The sequence below is a fragment of the Plecotus auritus genome (assembly GCF_963455305.1).
Source record: "Plecotus auritus genome assembly, chromosome: 3".
Taxonomy (NCBI): Eukaryota; Metazoa; Chordata; class Mammalia; order Chiroptera; family Vespertilionidae; genus Plecotus; species Plecotus auritus.
Genome location: NC_137772.1, coordinates 149,919,758 through 149,940,403, shown reverse-complemented (window position 1 = coordinate 149,940,403; position 20,646 = coordinate 149,919,758). Strand labels below are relative to the sequence as shown.

The window sequence follows — 20,646 nt, the reverse complement described above, 5'->3', positions numbered from 1 at the left end:
AATAAAATCTCTTCAGTACAAAGCATTAATATGCATTTTGAAAGACTATATAAAAGCACGGTATTTGCATGCTTTAAAAATGAGCTTGTTACACAGCAAAATTGGCATATGTATGTTGCTCCATCTTTTCCTGAATCTCACTAAATATAAAATGCCCCATCAGCATAATCCTGGAGAGCTGCAATTTGTAAATCCAGAGAGCTGCAATTGTTTGAGTTAAAAATAACATTTAAATATCCCAGAAGTGAATGTTCTAAACTCTGACTTGGATTTTAGCTACTTAGTTGTAGTCAGGGCTTGCACAGTTGATGGACAGTACAATGTTTGAATCACATAGAAAATGTAGAGGTCTCAGGATGATTAAAGGATTGTAAGAAAAGGCTAAAGGAACATGGTCATAATGTGTTTTTTTAAAAAAAAAAAAAAAAAAAGAAAAGAAAGTGAAAAGAAAAGCCCCAGATTAAAAATGATCTTGTAGTTATTCCTCAGACAATTTGTCTAACTTTGTGGAAATGAAGGAAATACACAGATATGTTATTGAATAGGGGCATCTGTATTGCGATGTCCTGAAAATGTCTCAGATTTGCAGTAGTCGGCAAACTGCGGCTCGCAAGCTGTGGTTTGCCGCTCTGTTGACTAATGAGTTTGCCAACCACTGGGATAGGGGCTTAATCAGAAGGAACAACAACAGCCTGTAATTATTGGAATCGAGAGTCTAGGTCAGTGGTCGGCAAACTCATTAGTCAACAGAGCGGCAAGCCACTGAGGGGGTCAGAGAAGTTAGATTCAGCATAAAAATGTTTCAATAAATTTCACAAAAGGTTGCTAGACTGCAAACAGCTTCCTTAAAAAAGAACCTTCAGTCCAATAACACATCAACATTCAATTACCATATGTATTCCAATGATCTCATAGCTTTTCCATTGATCCCTTTTAATCATCTTACATATTGATATTCTTAGCACATAAAATATATAATGTCATTCTCTTGTCCACTAACTCCTCTGGGCACATGGAAAACTCTCTTTTTCCTCATTGAGTTTTTTTATTGTAATAAAACATAACAAATTTACCCTTAAACATTTTTTTCTTTTCTGTTTTTTGTTGTTGTTTGTTTGTCAATCTTCTCCCAAGGATATTTTTTTCCATTGATTTTTAGAGGTAATGGAAGAAAAGAAAGAAGAGGGAGAAGAGAGAGAGAAACATCAATATGAGAGAGACACATTAATTAGTTGCCTCCCACATGCACCCCAACTGGGCATCAGATGGAAGCCACAGCCCAGGTTTATGCCCTTGACCAGGAATCAAACCCACGACTTTCAGTGACCACACCGACACTGTAATTACTGAACACACAAGCCAGGGCTACCCTTAAACATTTTTTAAATATATATATTTTTTATTGATTTCAGAGAGGAAAGGCGAGGGAGAGAGAGATAGAAACATTAATGATGAGAGAGAATTATTGATTGGCTGCCTCCTGCACACTGTCTACTGGGGATTGAGCCTACAACCTGACCAGCAAAGGAATCATGACCTCCTGGTTCATAGGTCGATGTTCAACCACTGAGCCACGCAGGCCAGGCCCCTTAAACATTTTTAAAGTGGAACATTTTTATCATTCCAGAAGGTATCCCTGTACCCATTAAGTGGTGGCTCTCCAATCATTCCTTTCCTCAGCCCCTGGCTAATGTGCTTTGTGTCTCTATGGATTTACCTGTTAGGGATATTTCAGATAAACAGGATCATAGAACATGTGGCCTTTTGTGTCTGTCTTCTTTACTTAGCGTTATGTTTACAAAGTTTTTCTATGTTGTAGCATATAACAGTAATTCAGTACTTTTTATGGATGAACAGTAATTTGTTGTATGTTGATACTAGAGCTTGTTTATCCATTCATCAGTTGATGGACATTTAGTTTTATCAGCCTTATGGGTACTGTGAATAGTGAGTGCTGCTATGAATATTTGTGTTCAGTTTTTGTTTGAATATCTGTATTCAATTCTTTTAAGTATATGTGTGTGACTGTGTGTTTGTGTGTTTTTTCAGGTTATATGATAATTCCGTTTTACTTATTGAGGAACTGCCAAACTGTTTTCCAGACCTAAGTATAACTGACCTGTCATTGCCATATCTTCTTTCATAGGCAACTTAAACTCTAAAACCCCACATTGAACTCAAATACTTTTAAAGATATATTTGCTCTTCTGGTCAATGACTCTATTAATTACCCAGTTAAACCTGAAATCTGATATCCTGCCTAGATTTCTCCCTTTCCATTATCTCTGACTTCAAACCTGGAAAATTTTAAAATATATATTTTAAACATCTCTCAGATGTATCCCATCTTATGCATTTCATTATTACTGACTTCATTCAGGACCACATACTTGTCTAAGCCAGGAAACAGCAAACTTTTCTTTGTAAAGACACTATAGCAAATATTTTAGGCTATATAGGTCACACAACCTGGATGCATACCAACTGCTTATCTCTGCTATTGTAATGTGAAAGCAGCTTGGACAAAGGATAAACAAATGGGTGTGGCTGGATTCCAATAATATTTACTTACAAAAGCTGGCAGTCAGACCTTAAGTTGTGGATAAAGATAAAACGTAAAAAGAAAAAACTAGATCTCAAATAATTTAATCTGGATGCCAAAATAAAATTCAACACACTTTTTAAAAAGATCACAATATTCAGCCATTTGACAATGTAACATTGACAATGTCCTGTATCTAATTAAAAAATATTAGATAGGAGAAGCAAGGGATTAAGCAAATAAATAAACAAACAAAAAACTCATAGACAAAGACAACAATATGGTGATTACCAGAGGGAAGGAATTGGGGGGAGGTAGAGGAGGTAAAGGGGGCATAAATGGTGATGGAAGGAGACTTAACCCTGTGTGGTGAATACACAATACAACACATAGATAATGTATTGTAGAATCGTACACCTAAAACCTGTATAAATTTATTAACCAATGCCACCCCAATAAATTCAATTTTTAAAAAGAAACAGGAGAATTTGAAACATAATCAGGAAGAAAGTCAATCAATTGGGAAAAAACACAGAAATAATAGATGATAGAATTAACAAACAAGGCTTTCAATGAACTACTTTAAATTCATGTGTTTAAAGGTAACTATAAACATAATGGAGAGAGAAACAGAAGATATAAAACAAATGAACATTCTGAAGGTGAAAGCACAGTATTTGAAATAGAAATTGATAGACTAAATAACAGATGAGATACTGAGAAAAAAGAACTGTATCTAAAGACAACAATAAAATTATCAATTCAGAAATAAACAGTAAAAGGGAGGGGAAAACCCTAACTTTTGCATGCCCATGGAATAATATTAAGCAGTCTAACATCTGTAAAAGTGAAATCCGGGGCGGGGGGCGGGGGGGGGGGGGATGCAGAAAAAGGAAGTTAGAATAAGCAGAAGAAATATTTAAAAAATTAAAAATTAATGGTCAGAATATTTCTAAATTAGATCAAAATTCTAAATCCATAGATTAAATAAGCTCAATGACCCCAAGCAAGATAAACACAAAGAAAATTACACCTAAATGAATCACTAAAATTGTTTAAAAACAAACAATAAATAAAATCCTAAAAGCAGTCAGAGAAAAAGAACACATTTTATATAGGTCAAAAAGAAAAGAAATATCACTCACTTCTCATCAAAACCATTCTAAACTAGAAGATAATGGAATGAAGTTTCTAAGTCCTAGAAATAACACGTTATCAGCCTAGAATTTTAGTGAAAACAGCCTTCAAAACTTAAAGACATTCATAAACAAGATAAAGCTCATATAATTTGTGAATAATCAATTTATATACAATAAATATGTTTTTTATGCTGAAGGAAAATCAACCAAGATAAAAGCATAGAACTACAAGAAATAATGAAGGAGAACAAAAGTTTGTGGGTAAAGATAAAATAATATTAAATAAAACTCATAATAAAAATGTAGATTTTAAATAGTTGGATAAGTAAAATAAAATGACAGAATTATGCTAAGGATGACATGGGAATAAATGGACTTAAGTATTTTGAACTTATAGCATTATTGACAGAGTGGTAAATATGATAATGTATATTAGATTGTAGTAAGTAAAGGATGCATGTTCTTTAAAACAATTACTAACAGAATAGTAAAAATAATGCATTGAATTAACTAAATATCCATCAGGAAAAAAATGAATCTTGATCCCCAACCTAATCTACACTAATAAAATAGTAAGATGCAAATGACCGTACCTTCACGACACCCACCAGCCAATCAGGAGTGAGCATGCAAATTAACCCAACAAAGATGGAAGATTAATTTGCATACGCAGGTGCAGAGGGGCCGGGGGTGGGGTGGGGCAGGATGCTTGTGTCATCGCCGTGGTGATGACACAGGCGTTCTGCACTGCCCTAGCCGCTCCAGGCCTCTGGGCAGCATGGGAAGGTGGAAAGGCAGCTCCAGGCCAGAGCGAAGGCAGTGCCAGCAACCAGGGGAAAGAAGGCCCATTCTTGAACGAATCTTCATACATTGGGCCTCTAGAACCATATATAAAAATAAATTACAGATAGATAATCTACTTAAATGTTAAAAGTAACAAGGTAAGCTTTTAGATTAAATCATAGGAAATTATCATTATAACTTTGGAGTAAGCAAATATTTCTTATATGGAACATAAACCTAGTTATCCATAAAAGAAAGATGTAAACATTTGTGCTACACAGAAAAAAGAACAGAGGCCCAATACATTTTATTTGATGCTATAATAACTTTGATATCAAAACCAGCAAGTATAGCTCAAGAGGAAAATTATAGTCATTAATCCACAAGAGAAATGTAAACATCTTAACAGAGTATCATCAATTTTTTAAAAAAGTATATTATATTAGAGTTAATTAATATAAAAAATACATGGTTAATTCTACATTAAAATACATGTCAATATAAATCACCACATTAAAAAATTAAGAGAAAATTGCCTTCAGTAGATGCAAAAAATAAACAAAAACCTAGAAAAATTTAATAGCCATTTCTGATTAAAAAATAACATTAACGCATAAAAAAGTAAATCAAAATAAGAGAGAAATTTTGTGCCTTAATAAAGGAGTTTTTCACAAACTCTACAGTAAACAATATACTTATTGATAACATATTAAAAGTGTTTTCCTTAAAGTAAAAATAATAAAGATGTTTAAGTGGATGTTCTACCCAATGTAATAGTCAAGCATAAATATGCAGATGATAGCTGTTGGGAAAAGTGAAAGTCACTATGCATAATTTATAAATTTGTCTCCAGAGAAAACCCAAATAATATGCAAACTATCATTATTAATCAAATAGCTTAGCAGGATTGCTACAAAAATCAATTTCATTTTTATGATGAAATGTGAGCTTTAAAAAAGTAGAAATCACCTCAACTATAAAAACTGGTAATTAAATTAAATGTAAGGGAAAAAGTACAATGCCTTTGATAGAGGAAGTCAAAGTCATAATGATGCCAATTTTTAAATCCCAAAATTAATTTAAAAAATATAATAAAGGTCAATAATATTAACAGAGTTTTTACTGGAAATATAAAAGGGGATTATAAGTTATATATGAGCATGCTAAAGATGTAGAACAGTCAAGATATTTGGGAAGTACACGAAGGAAAAACAGTGGAGGGCGGGTAGGGAATGCTCTTCACATGTCAACATCTACACTAATAAAAGAGAAAGATGCAAATTGACCATACCTCCACGACGTCCACCAGCCAATCAGAAGTGAGTATGCAAATTAACCCAACAAAGATGGTAGGTTAATTTGCATATACAGGCACAGAGCAAAGACTGAAGACTGAAGACTGAAGGCTCTGCTGAAGGCTGAAGGCTTGGCTCTGCTATGGCCGGAGCCAAACCTGAAGTCTGAAGGCTTGACTCCACCCACAGCTGGAGCCAAGCCTGAAGGCTGAAAGCTTGGCTCCACTGTGGCTCAGGTCCTGATGAAAACCGGTGCTGGCAGCCAGGGGAAGGAAGGCCTATTGCACGAATCTTCATGCAACAGGCCTCTCGTCTATTATAAAGTTACACTAGAGGCCCGGTGCACGAAATTCGTGCACGGGGGCGGGGGTGTCCCTCAGCCCAGCCTGCACCCTCTCCAATCTGAGAACCCTCGAGGGATGTCCGACTGCCTGTTTAGGCCCGATCCTGTGGGCAGTCGGACATCCCTCTCACAATCCAGGACTGTTGGCTCCCAACTGCTCACCTGCCTGCCTTCCTGACTGCCCCTAACTGCTTCTGCCTGCCAGCCTGATCACCCCCTAACCACTCCCCTGCCAGCCTGATTGATGCCTAACTGCTCCCCTGCCAGCCTGTTTTCCCCTAACTGCCCTCCCCTGCAGGGCTGGGTCCCTACCAACTGCCTTTCCCTGTAGGCCTGGTCGCCCCCAACTTCCCTCCTCTGCCGGCTTGGTCACCCCTAACTGCCCTCCCCTGCTGGCCTGATCACCCACAACTGCCCTCCCTTGGAGACTTGGTCCCTCCCAACTGCCCTCCCCTGCTGGCCATCTTGTGGCGGCCATCTTGTGTCCACATGGGGGCAGCCATCTTGTGTGTTGGAGTGATGGTCAATCTGCATATTACTCTTTTATTAGATAGGATAGAGGCCTGGTGCAAGGGTGGGGGCCAGCTGGTTTGCCCTGAAGGGTGTCCCGGATCAGGGTGGGGGTTCCCTTGGGGCGTGGGGCGGCCTGGGCGAGGGGTCTGTGGTGGTTTGCAGGCTGGCCACGCCCCCCGGCGACCCAAGCAGAGGCCCTGGGATCTGGGGTTTATTTATCTTCTACAATTGAAACTTTGTAGCTTGGAGCGGAGCCAAGCCTTCTGCTTGCTCCATGGCAGCAGACATTTTTTGGGGGGGATTTATGTGTCTTCTATAATTGAAACTTTGTAGCCTTGAGTGGAGGCCTAGGCCGGCAAGGGCAGGTGGAAAGCTTGGCTTCCTCCATTGCCGGGGAAACCCAAGCCTCCCTCATGCTCTCTGTGGCTGTAGCCATCTTGGTTGGGTTTATTTGCATATTGGCTCCTGATTGGCTGGTGGGCGTGGCTGGTGGGCGTGGCTTGTGGGTGTAGCAGAGTGATGGTTAATTTGCATATTACTCTTTTATTAGATAGGATAATTAAGACAGTGTTCTATTGATGCAGGGATAAAAAAGACGGGAATACAAGGACACTTCAGAAACAGCAAGGGAGGGCAATTATGGGCGACCAGCCTGGCACAGGAGGGCAGTTAGGGGCGATCAGGCCAGCAGGTAGAGGTGGTTAGGGGCAATCAGGCTGTCAGGGGAGCAGTTAGAGATGATGAGGCAGGCAGGCAGAGGAGGTTAGGGGCAATCAGGCAGGCAGGCAGTTAGGTTAGAGGTGATTAGCAGGCAGGCAGAAGCAGGGAGGGGTGATTAGGCAGGCAGGGGAGCAGTTAGTGGTATAAGGCAGGCAGGCAGGTTAGCGGTTAGGAACCAGCAGTCCCAGATTGTGAGAGGGATCCCGGTTTAGGTCCCTGGGATCACACCTAAATCGGCAGTCAGACATCCCCTTGAGGTGTCCTGAATTGGAGAGGGTGCAGGCCTGGCTGAGGGCCCCCCCCTCCCATGCATGAATTTTGTGCACTGGGCCTCTAGTGCATATATAAAAAATCATCTAACCCAGTTCGTGTGGCTAAGTTGGTTGAGCATTGACCAATGTACCAGGAGGTTGCTGGTTTAATTTCAGGTCAGGGCACATGCCTGGGTTTCCAGCTGAATTCCCAGTAGGGGGCATGCAGGAGGCAGCCAATAGATATTTCTCTCTAACCAATGTTTCTCTCTAACCAATGTTTCTCTCTCTCTCTCTCCCCGCTTCCACTCTCTGAAATCAATAAAAATATGTTTTAAAAAATTAAAATAAAAAAAGTGATCTGAACAGAACTAGCATGGAAGGTTGATGGGAAATAGGACAGACTCTCAGTAACTATGCTGGTATAATTGGTCATCTGTGTACAAAAAAAAATGGAACTAAATTCTATCTCAAAGTATATACACAAAGCAATAATTTTAGATAGATTAAGGACTCAAACACAAAAGGTTAAATTTTATTAACTTTATAAATATTGAGAATATAGAGTAAAAGGTGAGAGGATGATCTACACTAAAATTAAGCTTTAATTTTTTTTTCATAAAAAGAAAAAAAACCCACAAGCTACAAACTGAGAGAAAATACCTCAATACTAGTACATGTAGCCAACAAAGTATTAATATGAAGAATATACAGTGAACTCTAATGAATTAAAAGACCAAAGATAAATAATATATGGGTAAAAGATTTGTGAAAAGGCATCTCACAGAAAGGAAACATAAATACTCAATAAACATAAGATATTCTAAATTTTTTCAATGATCAGAAAAATACAAATTAATAATAAAATATAATCACTGATATCCAGCAAACTAAGAAAAAAACTTAAATTTTATTATTACAGTTTGTCAGGATCCCCCCAATTTGGTAATAATGTATATTGCAGTCTCTGTGTGGTCTCAGCTTTCAGTCCTCTGATATCAGGGTTCTCTCCTGCGAGTCTTCCATCGATTACTAGTATTCAGGAAGTTTTTCTGTATTTTAGTTGTAATTCCGGCTTGTTCCTGGGAGCATGTCCATGCAGCATTCACTTACTCTGCTGCCATTTTTAATCTCCAGGATTTCTTTTCTTATTCTAAACAAGTATACACTTCCATTCCTAATTTGTGCTATTTTTAAAAAGTAAGATTCTTAAAATGTAAAAACTTTAGATATACAAAATCTGGCTCAATTTCTTCCCCTAAGTGTATACTCAAGAAAAATTTGTGTCTTGGCCTGTGTGGCTCAGTTGGTTGAATGATGTCCAGTACACCAAAAAGTCACCAGTTCAATTCCAGGTCAGGGCATGCGCCTGAGTTGCAGTACAGTACAAGGCATGCGGGGGCAGCTGACTCTTACATCGATGCTGCTTTCTCTCTCCATCTCCCTTCCTCTCTCTCTAAAATCAATAAAAACATTTTTTTTTTAAAAAGAGAAACTTGTGCACATGAAGGAAAAAAGACATGTATAAGAATGATCATAGAAGTACTATATGTAATACCAGATAATAAAAAATATGTAAATATCTACAGACAGAAGTATGGGTAAAAGTACTGATATATTCACACAATTGAATGTAATATGACTTATATGAATAAACTTCACCTACACATGGATACATTATAATACTTCTTAAACTAAGAAAGTGAGTTGGATAAATATATTATAGCACAATAATATTTATGAAAACTTTAAAACCAGGGAAAACTGAAGATAACCTTTATATATAGGTGGTAAAACTATAAAGAATAGCAAGATAAAGGTGAACACAAAATACAGAATTGTTGTTACCCTGGTGGTACAGATAGGAAGCAATATCACATAAAGAAGAGCAAATGGGTGATGGCAAAGAAATTTTTAATGCTTAATTTCTGAAGCTGGATGGTGGCTATCATTGTGGCTTTATTAATGGCCTTTTAAACAGTCATAGTATTACATAATAAAAATTCCTAAGAATTCTAAAGCCAACAGCTAAAATTCAGTAACCTCATTCATTAAGGAGAGTGGCTGGCAAAATAACTTTTTCTGGTTTCATGCATTTTCCTTGGTGATGATGAGACAATTATATTAATATTAAGATTGTCGGGTGGGAGTAAGGGGGAAGATCAACCAAAGGACTTGTATGCATGCATATTAGTATAAGCGATGGATGCAGACAACAGGGGGTGAGGGTGAGGGCAGGAGTGGGGGCATGGGGGGATAAGGACACATTTGTAATACCTTAATCAATAAAGAAAATATAAGGAAAAAAAAAAGATTGTCAAGTCTTGAAAGTTGAGATGTGAAAGGTGATGCACTTACTTTCTGTGTTAGCTTGAAGTTACTTAACACTTCTGTCTGTTTCTCAAAATGTTTGCTATTATTTAGATACTAGAGGCCCAATGCACGAAATTCGTGCAAGGGTCTCGGCCTCCGCCTCCACAGTGGCTGCCTCAGCCCCCGCCACCACGGCTTCGTCCGGAAGGTTGTCCAGAAGGATGTCTGGTCTAATTATCATATTACACTTTTATTATTATAGATCATTGACTTCCTGATACCCAAATCTATTCTTCTATCTCTGCTTAAGATAGAAAACATGGGAGCACACATAAAGGACAACCCTGGTCTAGAAGATGTCATTATCATTGTATCCACAACCTGCTACAGCTATCTGGAGTGGAAGCATGCTCACAGAGCAAGAGACCAATCTCTCAGGACCCTGCCACCTTTGTCAAAAGTCTAGAATAGCCAAGAGGAAAGCATGAGATCCAAGAGAGACTTCTATGCTGGGGCTCAATGTAGAGAAACATGTCCTTATCTTTCCTTTAGGTTCAATATACCAAAAGTAAACTTCTTTCTTTCAGAAGCCTAATTTCTGATGCTTAATTTAATAATAGGTGAATTAGGGACAAGTGGACCAGGATGCATATAAATTATTAAAGCAAACCCATATAATCTACTCTGCAAAAAGTCTCCCAGGGATATCCTAGAATAAATCAGACCCAGATGTGTTTATCCTGCCCACAATCAGAACACTGAAGATCATTCCAGAGTCAAATTTTGAAGAAATGGTCTTGAGTGTCTGCCATGCTTTTCTCCCAAATGATATTATTGGGACATTTTAGCTCCTTGAAAACACAGAAGAGCCTACCTCCTCCATCCCACTTTACCTTAACTATCTCTATACCTTTCAGTAACTGAATTAATATCTCTGGAAACACTTTCCCACCCTCACCCTCCACATATATTGAATGAAGCAGTTGAACTGTGATTCTCTTCTTTTTTTTTTTTTTTTTTTTTTTTTTTTCAGTTACAGAGAAATCCTCCCTCTGATTTTAAAGGGAATTAACATAAAATTTAATGTTGCTCTTGCTTTATTAGAAAAAATATACTTGTTTTCAACACAATATATTCCTTGTATGATAGACTATTTGAAAGATATATCATTTGTTTTCTGTCCAAGACCTATGCTAACATTAGCTCAAACTACTTTTATTTTGCCCTTGAGATAGATTCACGTAAATAATATTTTCCTTGCTAACCTCAGCAGCCTGACACAGTATATTACTTTTTGAGTCACTGTCCTCCTTTTCATTTCCAATATTTTCTTAGCCATAACTTTAAGAAAAGGCTTTTTGTAAAGCCACATTGAATACTGCTATCTCTTTATTTTCTTTTCCTTAAAAATTGTATTGTAGTTCAATTATGAGGCTCTGACTCTCTGCCCCAGAGTCTTGACTCCCATATCTATTCATTTCTTTTTCCCTTTCTCAATTTCAGATTCTCTTTATTTTGCGGTGTGGGTGTTCAGTTTAAAGTCCATGTGGTTAATTTCTCTTTACCTAATTCTGATACCGAGAGCCCTGATTTTTTCCTTACCAGTTGGCTATAAAATGATCAGCAGTACTGCCAGGCCAAATAATTCTCAGAGAAAAAAGTGTAAGGGACACCAAATGGATGGCCCCACTTGTTTGTTAGAAAATAAAAATGTCAGTGTTCATGGGTGTGTGTTTTTTAGCACTAGGATTAGATTTTTCTTAATGTTAAAAAGTAATAGAAACTAAATTTTATGAAAAAAATTTTAAGTGCAAATTCTTTGAAAATCAAATTATTCATTTCCTGGAAGACTACAGTTTAAGGCCAATACATGCAAGATATTGGTGTTTTATGTATAAACAAGTTATTATAACATGGATTAACTCTCTTCTAACTTCAATGCACATAGATTATGAGAATATTGTGAGTATAACTCACCATTGGTTAAAATTAATTAGGTGATTATATGACAGGAAGAAATCCAATCTCCTAGAAATCTGAAAAAAAAATTAGCAGTAGCAGCAACAATTAATTGCAATGATAAAACAATAATAATGGTTAATATCATTCCTTGCTATGTGCTTAGACTAGCACTTGAGCACAGCTTCACTTATTCCTCATAAAAGCACCCACCACAAAACCTAAGGATATATGTGGTGTCCTTATGTACTTAGTACAAATGAAAAAATAAATCAAAAACTGGAGAGATATTGTACACTTTTCAAAATCACATAGACAATTAGTGATAAAGATAGAGTTTTATCCAAATTCTTGCCCTAGAAAACAAACATTTAACCCTCTGTTCAAAAGCTGTATCTTGAAAGGCAAAGGCAGAAAATTCATGGGGATAAAATAAAAATTTTTTAAAGTCATGAATCTATACAAACAATAAGCAAAATGTAGAAAAGTTGGTTATTGTTTTTATTTTCTCACAACCCTAGAGAATGACACTTATTAATAGATTTTACCTGAGGTGCGGGGGGGGGGTGCATTAAAGATATAAAGTTTAATGATGTATGAGAGCCTTGATTAAATGGAACTCTTTAATACCATTGATCAACTAGAATATGCAAGCTTTTTCACCAACATGGAGAATTTTCTTGGTACCTCTCTCATGCATTCTTTCTGTGGTCTACAGAAAATCTTGACTAAATTTGCACTTAATGAATTTCTTGTTTCTAAAGTCTTTAATTCCCACTCTTGCCATAAGACACACTTTTCTCCTCAGTGTCCCAATCCAATTTAGTTTCTATTCTGATTCTGTAGCCTAAAATAGATGGCAAAGGGAACATTAAAGTTGTAAATAGATGAATCCATTGGAACAGGAATAAAGAAAATGGTGACAATGGGATCTCAATCAGAGCAAAATGTGAAGGAAAAACTAACAAATCTGGTGTTTTTAAAGCGAATAATGAGGAAGCAAAACATTAAACAAAAAAGAGATGAAAACAGTTTTGGAAACACCAAGTAATATTTTAATGACACACAACCAGGAAATGAGTTAAGTCTTTGTAGTAGGAGACATAGAGATTCTAGATTAAAAAGTACCTGAGAGCCAGGCCTGTGTTGCTCAATGGTTGCTCAGATGTCAGGGTTGATTCCTGCTTGAGGCACATGCCTGTATTGTGGGCTTCATCCCCAGTAGGGGGTGTGCAGGAAGCAGCCTAACAATGTTTCTTTCTCTCTTATTGATGTTTCTATCTATCACTCTCACTTCCTCTTTCTCTAAAATTAATTAAAAGTATATTTTTTAAAAAGTACCTGAGAAATGAGATAGAGAGAAAGGACAATTGACCTGATCTTTCTTTTAATTGAGGTGTGTCTGCTATCAAGGCGGGAGAGATGACACACTCTCTAAAACATAAAAGTATGAGGAAAGCCCAGTAGGACCAGATGGAGGTAGTCAGCCCATTAATTGAATTTGGGGAGCAACAACATAGGAGAGAGAATAAAAATTGTAGTCCTGCAAAAACTAGAGTATATCTACATCCAGTATATAAGTGGAGTCTTCTTAGTATTCATGAACAGAAATTATCCTAAAATTAATTATATAATATATGTAAAAACCATTTCTTATGTGAGCCAGTAGTCACCCTTAAGTAACTCTGGGATATGAACATCTAACACTATGTATGTTGTGTAGGATTCTGACCACTGAGAGAGTGGTTGTTGGATAGGAGGTGTGGTAGACTGAAGAGAAATTGGCTAAAATATTGACAATGGGATCAGAGTCTGGGACAGAGTTAACTAATCTGGGTTCATATTTTACTTACTTGTTTCTTCTAACATAAGTTTAGTTGTTTCCAAATATAGCCACTGGATATAGCTATTAAACACACACAGTTTTTAATTATTGGATTTTGGAGAGTATACCACAACTATATTTAGAATAAAGATGTCTATTAGGTATATATTATAATAATAATATATATATAAATGTCTCATACAGAGACATTTATTGGAAAACAATATTAGAGAAGTAATTGCTGTTTCTTTTTCTCCTCCTTCACCCCCTTTCCTCCTTTTTTCTTCGTCAAATACTTAAAATTGATTTAAAACTAATATTTATTATCTTATTTCTCCAACTACAAAACTATTATAAAATAAGATTTGAGGAATATTTTAGAAAATGAAAGATAAATATTTACATAAAGTTACAATTCTGGAGGATACACAACTATTTGTCATTAAAATATTCGTTTATAATTAAGGTTCTCATCTTTTGCCCTATACTTAGAATAAGGATCTTAAACTTTACATAAATAGAAGAGATTTAATTAAAGCTTGAAGAAATGTGTTACTGTTAATTGAATTCTTGCTACAGTTACCTTTGCAAACCAATGTTAATGAAACTCCAGTTCAAAGTGGATGGGTTTGGGGAATTGAGATAGCTATTTATTTCCTTACCTGAGATGTCATGAAAATGTTCTGAATAAAATAAAGAACCTAATTAAGAGGGTTCTCATTTGTAGCTATTGGTCAAATTTACACAAACTGCTAGGATTTCTAAGCAAAACAAATCAGAGGTTCAAAGGCCATTGAACAAGGTCAGTGAGTGAGAAAGGGAAATACTTCTTCGCCTTTGAAAGCCCTGCACCTGTGGAGCAGAGTAGGCGGTGCTCCTACCGCAGCTAGGTTCCGCTCCGCCCCTCGCCTAGCTCACAGTCCCTTCCCCCACTGGCGGAACCTCGCAGTTTGGTATCTCTCCGTATTACCAAGCTATAAATTGTCCTAGAGCTTAGAGACAATCAGGTCAGCACAGCTCTCGCAAGGGAAAAGCTTCTTACTTCCCAGCAGAATCGTTCAGGGGAAAGAGAGGAAGGAGGGAGGAAACCCACGCTTTAGTCATCACTGTGCTGGCAATGGATGGAGAGAGATGGGGCGGAGGGAGGAGGGGGCTGGCAGAAACTGCATCCCCAACAACGTCGCACTTGACCCAAGTCTACAAACTTATTGGCCACTGCAGTGGAAACTCCCAGTGCGCTCCCCACCGCCGGGTAGCCTAGATGCGCTACTGGGTGGAGTCGCGCTCCCGGGCCCCACCTATGGGACACAGCTTCCCTGCGTCTCTCTGGTCCACAGCACCCTTCACAAAAAGTCTCTAGGCATCTAGCAAGGCTCAGATTAATCTACACTTGCTTCCACCCCCGAATCACGTTAGGATTATATTATTAACCTTCGAGGGCTACCTCCTGTGGCTCAGTGTGTGGACACCCGTGCGGAATCCTTTCATATCTCCGCCCTGCCCTGCTCTGCTTTCACAACTCTGTCGGGTCAAAAGGCCAAAGACAAACTTCTGCCTCTTTTCCTGATCTCACCTTTTCAAAAACCCACAGCCTGGGGACCCACACATATCGGAACTCCTAGGGCGCTGTTCCAGTCTGGGCATGCTCAGTATCAGGGCAGGTTTTGATTGAAAGTAAAGAAAAAAGAAAAGAAAGAAAAATAGCTTTGTATTATGCTGTCTCCTCCCGGGCTTAGGGCTTGCTGAACAGGTTGTGGGGCATCCCTGTGGGTACCCAAAGGGCTTATCGGATGCCCTTGACAGCGTCTCCTTGGGATCTCTCCCCCTCCCAACTAGCCCCCTCCCCCAACCCTCCTCAACCCCCCTCTTCAGGTCCCAGTCCGCTGTGGGGATGGAGAGACACTAACAGAACTGGGATGGGCGATGTTGGCTGCGGGATCCACCTATTATTAGTGCGCCCGGATTGGCTCCTCGGCGCAGCGTACCGAGGTGGAGCCAATCAGGTGGCCGGGGCTGGGAGATGATGGGCGGCCGCCTCCTCACTGGAGGGATTCCTGGAGAAGCTGCAGTGTGGGGATGCTCCAGACCGAGTACTGCCCCCAGTGTCTTTTCACCTCCTCCTTCTGCTGCGGCGGCAGCAGTACTTAGCAGCCGCAACTTGAGGCTGCAGCCGGACCAGCCCCCCCAGGGTGGTGCTCAGCTGAGAGGGGGGCTAAGTGCCCCAAAGGGGTGTGTGTAGGGTGGGGGCGGCCAGCTGGGACCAGCTGGTGGCCCTGGAAAACCTCCCACACACCCACACCCACACACCCCTTTTGTGTTGCAGGCTGCCCCTCCAAGAACAGAGGCAGTGAGAGGACGCGTGTGCCTTCGAGGCGGTCCGCCCGGGGAGAGCAGTGGGGACGGAAACCAGCACCACCACCTCCTGGTCTTCCCTGCAGGTAAGGCGGCGGGACTGGCGGTGCCGCCACCCTCGTGGCGCCTGTTCGCTTGAATCCCTCTGCAAGATTTTGTTCTCGGTACCTTTGGGTTTTGGTGGTGGGAGATGAGACCTGCGGAGGGAGCCCGGGGTGGCCTATTGTGAGAAATCTGAGACCACATGTGCATCTCCTGGCAAAGCACTTTGCCCAGCGCCCCTGATTTAGAGCCTGGAGTTGATATTGGGCACCCCCCACCTTCCTGCTCCGTCTCTCCTCCTCCGTCCCCCACCCCAATCTCAATCTCTCACCTCCACCCGCCCCCTTTTCTGTCCCTTTTTCATCTTCACCCTCCTGCCATCCTAAGCACGCACAGGGTTTCTTTCTCCTCCTGGAGAGGACTGCCTGTTCTCAGAGGAAAGAAGGGGATAGTGAAGAAAGGAGAAAGATTTCTTTCTGCGGGGGCAGAGGGGCAAGGGAGAATGCAAGCTCTGTGAAAATGAGAGTACAGAAAGCAATTAAACGGAATAAAGCGAGTAGACCAGCCATCCTGCCCGGCTGTCAGAGAGGGGAAGCATCAAGTTTGACTCGACCTCCTATTTGCAAGAGGCTATGCCTCTCACTTGATTCGTTCCAACGGAACAAAAATAAACCACCGATCCAACCCACATTCTACTGCTTAATTGCTGTTGTTTTAAAGCGCCACCAACCTGACTTTTCCTGATTTCATCTGTCCAGTGGGGCTATTTGGTATTTGCCCATCAGTGGTAATGTCTGAACTTTGAAGTGTTTCTTGCATAAGAAAAAAAAATTAAAAACATATTGTTACTTCCCTGAGGTTCTCTGGTATGGCCTTTATGTTGGGAGGCCAAAAAATAAAAATAAAATGTAAAGTTACAAACATTCGTAGGTGACACCAGTATTATCCTGAGGCTTGGGATTCTACTTTGAGAAAGCTAATCTAGTTAGCTTTGCATACATGTTGATTTTCACTTTCTTGAATATTAGTTAACCCTTTGGGGAAATAAAGCAGCCATTTAACTTTTCTGTTACAGCTACATTTGTGTATGAATTGCCATTTCATTCTACCTTTCTACTATCTGCATTCTATTGCCCGGATATCAAATTCATGCATTGCCTTATTTTCTTATAATAATAATATTTAATAGATGTAAACATAATGTTTATACAATTTCGTTGCTCCAATTAGAAGGCATATGGAAGCTCAGTTGGCCAAGAATCCTCTTGTACTGGAACAAAGTTTAGAAAGTAATGGTAGAAAGATAACCCAAATTAAAAAAAAAAATCTTAAAGGGGAAATGTTTTTGTTCTCAAGGAAGAGAGAGAGCAAAACCTTATGTGCCCTAACTGCCTGCATAATAGGTCAAGTGAAAGGTACTTGTTGAACAGACCTTGACGGCAGCTTCAGCAATTTCTAATTCCATCAGCAATGTTTCCTGTTATGCATCCGAGACAGCTAAGTGATTACTGTCAGATGGGAGAAAGTAGAGAGAAGTGTCTAGTTGGATGTAATGGGAAATCGTTCCAAATGGGTCCTACATGAGTGCAGAGAAGCCAGCCAATGCTAGAGTCCAGATAAATCCTTTCCTTTGATTTATCAGGGGAAATGTTGAGTCTTACATTTGTGTGTGTGTGTGTGTGTGTGTGTGTGTGTGTGTGTACATGTCACTTGGGATAAGAAAAGGGAATCATCTTTCTGAACTCTGCCTGATCTTCCACACTAATCTATGCACCGCAGAAAGTATTTTTTCACCACATATCTTAGTGTATAAGTTTATACACCAACTTAGATAAGAGCTGGTTTCATTTAACATCAGTGTAATGAATATTATTGTCTAAACATTTTCCATTTGAGGCTACCTAAGTGGAATTACCTAGAGTCACAAAAACAAGATCTTCTTTCCAGGGCTTTGACACTTAGCTGGCTTTTTTCCTTTGTAATGTAGTGTTTTTGTTGAAAGCTGACTAAATTTTAGAGGTGCCACCTTTTGGTTACAAGGACAAAAGGACAATCGCTTAATTGCCTCATGTGTATACAACTGACTTAACAAGTTTAGACATGAAAACATGTATAAAAGGGAAACCAACTATTTTCCATGTGAGCAAAAGAAGGTCTTTGGTTGCTTATTTTTCCACTGTCTTAAGAAAGGTAAAAGTTTAGGCTTCTTGGTTTGTGACAAAGTTTTTTCATGTCTCTCTATAAATGTTAATTATAGCAATGCTATGTAAAAGAGATGTATCTGAGTGGTTAGTTTTTAACATACTTCTGAAAAATTAAGTCTTTATGGATACTGGAAGTCAGAACTAATTCCAATATGTAGTGAGTGGATTGAGAAGAGATTTAAATTATAATCGGTCATCCCACCAAATGTTCTAATGTAACAATTTCATACAACCTTCATCCTTTCTCTGTTTAAAAGGATATTTTATAAATGTTATTAATATTTCTGAACAAAAATGGTAATTAGATAATTTAAGATATTTTTATAAAAAATATTGCTAATATACAGGGGAAATTTTAAAATACTAATTCCAGAAAATGCCACACAATGGAGCGTTGTTCCAGACTAGTTTTGAACTTCATTTCATAGTGAAGAATATTAGCTATTCTCTGTGGTCAAATTATCAGATACTTTTAATTAAGAAATATTAAAATAGATAACATGGTGTTTACATTATTACGTATACATTTGAGAGGGTGCTAACTAAAAACAAAATTACAACAGAGTAGCTTGTCTTAATTATATTTGCAAAATGAACTGGAAGATGAGTAGATGCAGAATGTATTAAAAATGTAATTTGAACTTCCTGTTAGCCTAATGACACTATGCATATAATATCAATTCATCTCTTTTGAGGTCAGTATATTAAATCAATTTAGAGTGAATTCCCCACACAGGTTTGTGGAGCCATTTGATCTCAAAGAACGTACACTTAAGACAGACATTTTTATGAGCCTGCAATACTTATAGCTCGTATGATTTCCAGTTTGTGGAACAGCCAGTAAGAGACAGCATTAATTCCAAGTTGGAACATAATCTTTCTTTTCCTAATGGTAGTGATTAAATAATTTTGGGGGAAGGAAAGCAAAAATAAAACAGTTTGATTACATAAGGGAGCAAATTTGGTCCAATGTTACAGAATACCAAAGTTAGACTTTCTGTCATAATGTTATTGTGGGTCTTGCAAATATTCTGCTAAACAAGTAATGGTTTTTACAACTAAATATCTAATCCATCTGTGATTTTAAAAAGTTTTTAACTGATTTGGTTGCCATAAATGCATCTGTATCAAAAGTTTATGATGTAAGAGATGCTTTCTAGCTGAATTTGTTTTCCATAGGAATTCACCAAAGCTATTTAAACAGGGATTGAATATGTGGCAGCCTAAATAAATACATTGTTTTTCAACTAGCATTTAAAGATGTATAGGATGGGGCAAAAGTAGGTTTGCAGTTGTTCCTATGGAAAATAATATAATGGTTAATAAATAATATATGAATGAGCTCTGTGTTCCATGCACTTACAACTATAAGCCTACATTTACCACACCCTGTATATATATGTGGGCATATATATATGTGGATAAATATATATAAAATTTTTGAAAATTTTTCTAAAAGGATTAAAGACTAATGGACAATGTTATATAATCTGTTGACACTAACGGGTACTCCTGTAACCGTTCAAAGAAAGATGACAGTCTCTTAGGGTTGCTTTTAATAGTTCTTTGGTTGAAAGGCTAGGAATACCCAGAAGAAAAACTGATGGGGGTATGGTTCTTGCCCTTTAAACAGCCCTTCTATGGGTTTGGGAACAAGTGATTTTTATTTGAATCATGGATTAAGAAAAAAACTCCCAGTAACAGAAAATGCACTTCTATATAAAAGTAACAAATAAAATGACTTGGACATAATGGGGCAGTAAAGTTTCTGTCTTTTTAAGGCTTTTATCGGGTGTTTCTTTCCATGTTTGCATAAAGGTAAACTTGTTCTTAATCTTTTACATAATTGAATGATATGATTATTACTGCTTTTTCAGGTAAAGGGGTGTGGATTGGTATCTTTAATAATTCCTCTAGGAATTATTAACATTTTTTTCATAATATTATGGTAAACTTTATTCACACTTCTTCAGTAAGTGTGGCTATTTTTTAAAAGCAGGTATTTAATCTTTCTAATTTGAAGAAAACACGTTTTCCTTCAGCTTAGCTGTCATTTTAAGAGAGTTCTTGAAGAGCTACCTTTATATTGGCTATAAGATAAACTGTGGTAGCAGGGTATATGAACATCACTCTACTCTTATATGATAGTAATAGAAAGATAATCTTATTTTAAAATATATTAGTAATATGTTCACACTATCTATTGCAGGTATGACAACATGCTGTCCTTTCTTGTATAGATGAATAAAAATTTAACCTTTGCTGTTGAGAAATACTGCTATGTTGTAGAAAGATTAAGCAACCAGAGATGCAATTTCTGTTGTTTTAAATATAATTTTAAACATCATCTTTCAAAGAAACTTCC

The 20,646-nt window shown here is 38.1% G+C and overlaps 1 protein-coding gene across 4 annotated transcripts in view; it reads left to right on the top strand.

Annotated features, from left to right (window-relative positions):
• The first annotated feature begins 15,699 nt into the window (after positions 1 to 15,699).
• The window catches only part of SYT1 (synaptotagmin 1), a 562,599-nt gene continuing 557,652 nt past the window's right edge, over positions 15,700 to 20,646 (top strand). The window contains exon 1 of one of the 4 annotated variants that reach the window (XM_080659089.1): positions 15,700 to 16,121. The gene's annotated coding sequence lies outside the window, so the exon portion shown is untranslated. The remainder of the gene's footprint in view (positions 16,122 to 20,646) is intronic. The other 3 variants (XM_080659091.1, XM_080659090.1, XM_080659092.1) reach the window with 3 other exon arrangements.